General features: G+C 49.6%; 1 protein-coding gene across 7 annotated transcripts in view; it reads right to left on the reverse strand.

The window, feature by feature from the left end:
* The window catches only part of PHF3 (PHD finger protein 3), a 52,929-nt gene extending 50,801 nt beyond the window's left edge, over positions 1 to 2,128 (reverse strand). For 2 of the 7 annotated variants that reach the window (XM_082305310.1, XM_082305308.1), the window contains exon 1: positions 1,932 to 1,972. The gene's annotated coding sequence lies outside the window, so the exon portion shown is untranslated. Of the gene's footprint in view, positions 1 to 1,903 lie in introns of all 7 variants that reach the window. The other 5 variants (XM_082305312.1, XM_082305307.1, XM_082305305.1 and 2 more) reach the window with 5 other exon arrangements.
* Positions 2,129 to 6,000: the final 3,872 nt, after the last annotated feature.

Raw genomic sequence — 6,000 nt, forward strand, 5'->3', positions numbered from 1 at the left:
TTTAAAAATAAAAACTTCCATTAAAATAACAGCTAAAAAGATTTCATACAGCATACATCGCCTCAGCTCTTTGCACAACATGAGTAGTATTTAGTCCACAAGGTAGAACTAAGTCTTCTAAAAAGAGGAGGTCACAGAAGCATGGCAGATAATAATTACAGACTTTTTAGAGCTTTTGCTTTCTTAGAAACACATTACCACTGTGTTGAATTACTTCAGTTAATTACATTGAATTAGATCTGGCCAACATAGTTTGTAGATAGGTGCCCTTTCAGCTGCTTGAAATTCCTGAGGGTTTGCAAATGTAAAAATGCACATAAAAACTGAACGACTCAGTAACAGGCAATGACAGCTGAAAAAAAAAAAGTCTAGGTGTTCAGAACTTTATATGTATAATCTTTAAAGCTAACTACAGAAATTAAAAGCAGAAGCTACTTGGTGGAGCAAAAAGAGAACTAACAGTTTCATTGTGGGTTACACACTAGGTGTAAAGACCAGTCAAAGTTAAGTTATTCCAAGAAATAGAAAATCCAGGTTTTCAAGATCTCCCTTGCAGTGTGTCCCAAACCTTAATTTATTAAGCAAAACAAACCATGAATTAGTGGTGTTAAAGAGATGCCATATGTTTACCATCCTTACATTTAATCGTACAATATTTCCACTCTTCAGCAATGTTAGCATCCATTTTGTAAAAGCAAATGTATAGAAATTACATAATGGATTAACAGCCACGTAAAAGACAACACCACAACTGCAATTTGCATGGTACCGCTGTTGTCATCCCATGTTGCTGTCTTCCCTCCCTCACTTTTATTCTTCATTCTGAAGACTGTTTCTACTAACTCAACCTACACTGCACAGAGTGCTCTTCTTCCAATCCGTCACCTCATGGCTACAACAGGTCTCCATTGTGCAGACCATATAAAAAGCACACTTGCAATCTCATGGATGAATGGCTCTTCCAAAGCTTTATAGATATTAATTATTTGCATTCCAGTAGCAAGCAAGACACATTGCCTCAGAAAGAGCATCTCATCCAAGAATAGGATCTGGAAATACCACCAGGCCACCAAAGCCCCCGGGTACCGCCAATGACATTTTCTCCCACACTTCCTACAGTGGGTACTACATACAAGAGTTAAACACAGAAATTGTTGATGATGCTAAGTTTGAGAGACGGGAGGAGGAGCCCGGAACAGGTCAGACCAATAGCAGGAAGAACAGCAGGGTCTAAATTGGTGTTTGTTCCTCAGGTTTGTATGGGGCAAGAAGGCATCAGCGGCTCAAGAAGGGGGGAGGGACAAGCACTGCCAAGAACGGGCAACACCTCGTAAACGCGGGGCAGGGAAGGCGGTGCTGGAAAGCCAGCAGCAGCACGGCTCCGGGCAGGGAGCCTGCGACACGGTCCCGCACGGACGCCGGGGCGGGCGGGGAGACAAGAGGCCTCCGCAGGCAGCGCGGCCGGGGCCAGAGCGCCATGTCAGGTGCAGGGCGAGGAGCCCGGGACCCGGCCGGCCCGGGGCCCGCGGGGCGCAGCCTCCGCAAAGTCAGCGCCGGCGCCGCGCCCGGGCGGAGCGGAGCAGCCGGGCCTCGGCCGGGGAGCGCCCCCCGGACCCGCAGCCAGACCGCGGGCCGCCTCTGCGCAAGGGCCGGCGGCGGCTCCGCCTCCGCGCCCAACCCGTGCCGGCGGCGCCGCGGCGGAAGCAGGCCGCGTCCCACCCGGGCCGAGCCGCCGCGCTGGGCCCCGCCGCCAGGCCAGGCCAGGCCGCGGCCCCGCCGCCGCGGCAGGCCCGGCCCAGCCCAACCCTGCCTCGCCCGGCCCGGCCGCCCGCCGCGCCCCGGCGAAGGCAGGGCGAGGCCGCGCAACGCGGCGGGCCCCTCTCCCCTCCCCTTCCCCCTTTACCTGCCGCGGCCCGGGGGCGGTAACTCACCCTGCTCCGCCGCCCAGCGCTGCCCCGGAGCCGCGGAGGAAGGACGCGGCGGCCGCGCCGAAGGGAGGGCGGGCGGCGCACGCAGCCCCGCGGCCTGTGGGAGCGGGGGTGCGCGGGGCTGCCCCTCCCCCGGCCCAGGTGCTCCCGCCCGGCTCGGCTCGGCTCGGCTCCCCTCGGCTCGGCTCGCGGTGCCGGCCGCGTGCCCGCTGCCCCGTAGGCGCGCCCCCGCGGCGTCAGGCGAGCAGCGCCGCGCCGGGCCCGGCCGCTCACGTGACGGCGCTGTTTACGGGGGGGGCGGGAGCGCCGCTGCGCAGGCGCCGGGCCGGGCCGGGGGGCAGCGGGGTGCTCGGGGCGGCCGGGCCGGGCCGGGCCGGGCCGGGCCGGGGGGCAGCGGGGTGCTCGGGGCGGCCGGGCCGGGCCGGGCCGGGCCGGGGGGCAGCGGGGTGCTTCGGGTGTTTCGCGCCGCCTGCAGCCTCTTCCTGGCGAGACTCCGCTGCCTCGTGCCGTAACTGCGCGTACGGCGCCCTGCCGCGCCAGGCCCCGCGAAGGCGCTGTCAGCAGAGCCGGCCTCCGTGGCTCCGCCGCGGCTGGCCCGGGCACCCTGGCGGGGGTCGGGGGCCCAAAGAGCGAGAAGCGCCTGGGTGGCGGCCCCGCGGCGGCAGCTGCGCGGGCCGTGCCGTCCGCCCGACAGGCCTGGGCCTGCGGGTCGGCGGAGGGCGGCCGGGAGGGCCGGCGGGTCTCCCCCTGAACCCCATGGCGCAGGGGACAGCGGGGCCGCCGCAGGCCGCTGCCCCAGCGGAGGATGGCCGGCCCGGCCCCGCTCCGACGGGTGCCTCTCTAATTCTGTGGCCTTCGCCTGCAGACAGCAGCTGCCAGCCGCCGCGGTGCAGGCCGTGTTGCACAACCTGCTTGCCCGTCAGTCCTTCCCGTGCGCCGGCGGCCCTGGGCAGATGCCTTCAGCTCCTGATGTGCCAGGTTCATCCGTTAGTCCGGGTCCAACAGGAACAGTCTGCGGAGCCGGTCAGTCCCGGGGAGACGTGTCTCGTGCTGCCTGTCGGCACATGCGTTTTCTCCTTGGCCTTCGCTTTTCCTGGTAACGGTTTCTCCATGTGCACCTTACGTACCTGTGGCACACACTCCCACGAATCCCCAGCAAAGGGGCTTTTATGATGCGAGTTTATCAGGTCATCAGAACCTGAAGTAATTTAGTGTCTACATAATGTTATCTAAGAAAAGGATTCTCTTCCCAGTTTGCATTATAGCGTTAGTTAAATGCAACGTGTCACTCCTCTTTCAGCCGGATGGCTAGCATTAAGTGCAGTACTGGGGTTTTATTGCATATACCAAGTTTCACATTAAATACATCCCCAAAAAAGAAACAGGTTTTGAACATTATTTCTAACAATCGAATTCTAACAATCAAATCTTCTGAATGACTGTATATTAACACTGACTTTACATATTCCTTATATTCTGTAATGAAATGCAAACGTTTTACGATGTCAGGACAAAAAGAGTTAACAAAAAGGTGAGGAAGTTAAAACGGATTGGTTTTCCTTTGGTTTCTTTTTTTCAGTTCTGTTTTGAGTCTTTGAGATGTGTGTTCTCTAGGGCCTTCTGTGGTGCCATAAAGGCTGAAATAACATTGAATATTTATCTTGCTACCATCACAGTAAGAAAGGAGGGTTTAAACTGAAGGTGCAGTAACACAGTGATGTTTTCAGCCACTACACAGGGTAGTTGCAACAAGACAGTAATACCTTCGAAGCAGAACACTGTTTTTTACCCACTCAAACTTTTTTCTCTCTGTCCTTAAATCACCTCTATGCAAATCACCACAAGTGTTTTTTTCCAGTTTTCTTCCTGTGCTTTCCCAGTTTCAGACATTCTCTCTCTTTTCCAAGGCAAGCATTTTTAAAAAAATACTGCCTTTTTACGATGGCACAGAACTGATCTACTGCGCTGATTGCACTAATTTCTTCAAAGGCTTTTCAGGCACAGTCTTTCAACAAAGTGCTAAACCTGTAATATATTGTCGAGATTATCCTAAGAAATGAAATTACTATCTGAAGTGAAATTCAGTTAAACACATTCCCATCCCACTGCATCACGCAAATTTTCCGGCATTCAACCCTTTTGATCTCATTACTTTTGACATAAGCACCAGACAAAGCACTCCTAGTAATCTGATCATTGTTCATTGCCCTATTCAGTTCTTTCTTTACACTTTTGAAAGTCACATAACTCCAGTGACCCATCTCAGTTTAATAGAGTTTGTATACTTCTCTTTTGCCATGACCTATGCTGTGCCAGTCCCTTTATAGTCACAATTGCCTGTCACATATATAGTGAACTTGCCCAGTCAGTTGTAGCACCTATGTTGTGGTTTAATTTAACATTTAAAAAAAAAAAAAAAAAACCAAACAAAAAAAACCACCACAATGGACAATTTAGTAGGTATTACAGAGATCTTTGTATACAATGACAGATCAGCTATACACAATTACAACTGCACCATCTGCTATCTTTCCTAGCAATGTTTTTATCATGTCATCCCTTTGCACATGCTCCTTGGTAATAGTCCAGATCTTGCAAGTTGTTTCTATTGGAAAGCAACCTATTTATTTTCTGGAAACAGTCTACTAGTGCCCTGAATACGAGAGAAAGCAGCAGCAGCAGAAGGCAGTTTCTTTGCTTTCCAAGTTCCAAGTCTCTTTTCAGCCACAACTCCTTCCAAGAGGTTCCTGAATTATTTTCCTTACAGCCCTTCCCTGCCCTTCTGTTTTTTTCTAAACGGCATTTTTGAAAATATGCTATACACAGTCAGATATTGTACTAGTCTTAAACATGGCTCACTTTTGAGTGTTAATTACTAGTTCTCCAGCTGTCAAAATGTAGAAAGGAGTTAGATTGTTCCATACACTTAACTGGATAAAGAAGTTATTGGGTATGGTAGCAGACTAACAGGTTTTCTACGATGCTGCAGGGTAGTATTTGGCACTGTCAAAAGGTGAGATATGTTACAGCAGTAGGCAAATAACTATTCAAGAAAAGTCTCACAGGAACATCTTTTTTTGGCTGGGTATGTCTATTTGAATTTTCTCAAGATACTTGATTTAAATGATTTTAAAACCCAAGTGTCGCATTTATTTTGTAAATTATGTAACTTCTTAGAATGTCTTACAAAGCAGAATTAGACCTCTGAAAGAAATTCAAGTATATATACTACAGCAGCCGTTGCATTTATCTGCCGAATTTAGAACACTGAACAAGCTTATTTTTTTCTGCTGTTTTCTGAAAAGTCATAAGTATTATACTTGCACCTCTTAATAATTAGATAACTGCCTTTCATACCACATTTGCCATGATTTTCCTCAGGGTGAACAGCAGACTCCCTGTTCACAATATCTAGGATTTGCCAATATCAATAGTTCAGGAAGCGCCACGGTTAGCTCATTTGAAGCCTATTGGATATAAATTATTGTGAACTAGTATCCTTAGCAAAATTTAAAACTGTTAGTTCTTCAGGTCTTTCCTATTTCGTGTTGTAATAAGAATTCTTTGACTTATTCAAATGCAGAACAATAACAGCCAATGATCTAAAATTTTCTAGTCCTTTAGGAAAAATGCACATCTTTTTATTAAGAATACCTGATTTTGACACTATTTTCCCTTTCATTGCCCACCTTTCCTTGCTTCAGTTAGTACAGGAGCTGTAACATGTTCCACTTTACCCACTTCCCACCAAGTTTAAGATAAGATCATTCTCTTTCCCCACATAGACTCGTTAGCAGCTGCCAGTCGTTAGATCAAACAGCAGTTGCATGTCATACTCTAGAAAGCAGCAGAAAAGCATTCAGTTCCACAGGTGAATGGCACTGTGGCTTTAAAATCAACAATACAGCTTGGTGAACAAAGGCGAGCTTCTGAAGACAAAGGATGTTTACCCATTGATTGTATGACTAAGTCGATTTTAGTAGAGACATGAAACATACAGAAGCTACAAGCTATTTCTTAAGAATTATCCAATGGAAGACACAGATTCAGGACTGAGAAAAGACATTTTACC

Source organism: Platalea leucorodia (assembly GCF_965183815.1).
Source record: "Platalea leucorodia genome assembly, chromosome: 3".
Lineage (NCBI taxonomy): Eukaryota > Metazoa > Chordata > Aves > Pelecaniformes > Threskiornithidae > Platalea > Platalea leucorodia.